Genomic DNA, 928 nt, shown 5'->3' with positions numbered 1-928 from the left:
CTGCATCTTAGAAGGCCGCTTGAAAGCTTTTAAGACCCCAGTTGCTACTCACCAATGTAGGATGTGGAACAAGGCTTTTATGTATTTTCTTGTGCTAATTGAGTCTGATGTCCCCCAGTACTATGGTCCTGAGATGATAGATCCATTGGATCTCTCTCCTACACTGTCTGGGTGTCTGTGAGGGATTACTATAATCTGTCTTCTGTTGTTTCTGTAAAGATTGCAGGAATTTTTGTATCCCTCGTATCCGTGCAAGATTAGCCTGTGCTGAATCTACCCTTGGTCTAGAGTATAATCCTGTTCACTGATCCCCATATGATCTTCTCAGATGTTTATGTGTTTATCTGTAGCCTGGTATTTGGTGTTGATGGTAATGCAGTATTGTGGATATAATGGTTGGTATTAGCGTCTGTTGTCTATATCTTATGTGCACAATTTGGTGTCCTCCCTTTTCTTAATGTTATCACGATGGTCACATACTCTTTCTATATCATCCCTCCCCTTACGCATGTCACAAGCAAACCCTTCTTGTCTTTTTACAGTAATGGGCTCATACAGTATTTGTGGTTCTGCAGTTGACTTACTTCACTCAGCATGAAGCCCTCCAGGCTCATCCACGTTGTGAGATGATCCGTGTATCCTTCCTTGTTCTTTGATGTAGCATAGTATTCCACTGAGTGGATGTACCATAATTTGGTTATCCAGTCACCCACTGGGCATTTAGGTTGTTTCCATCTCTTTGGTATAGTGAATTGTGCTGTGATGAACATAGGTGTGCATATGTCTGTTCATGCCCTGCCTCTCACCTCTTTAGGATATATTCTTATTAATGTAATTGCTGGGTCAAATGGTATTTCTATTTTCAGTTTTTTAAGGAAACACCATACCATTTGCCACAATGGTTGTACCATTTTACAATCCCACCAGC

Source organism: Orycteropus afer, unplaced genomic scaffold, assembly GCF_000298275.1.
Source record: "Orycteropus afer afer isolate SDZICR_OR568_19922 unplaced genomic scaffold, OryAfe1.0 scaffold00327, whole genome shotgun sequence".
Taxonomy (NCBI): Eukaryota; Metazoa; Chordata; class Mammalia; order Tubulidentata; family Orycteropodidae; genus Orycteropus; species Orycteropus afer.
This window is presented reverse-complemented; position numbering follows the sequence as displayed.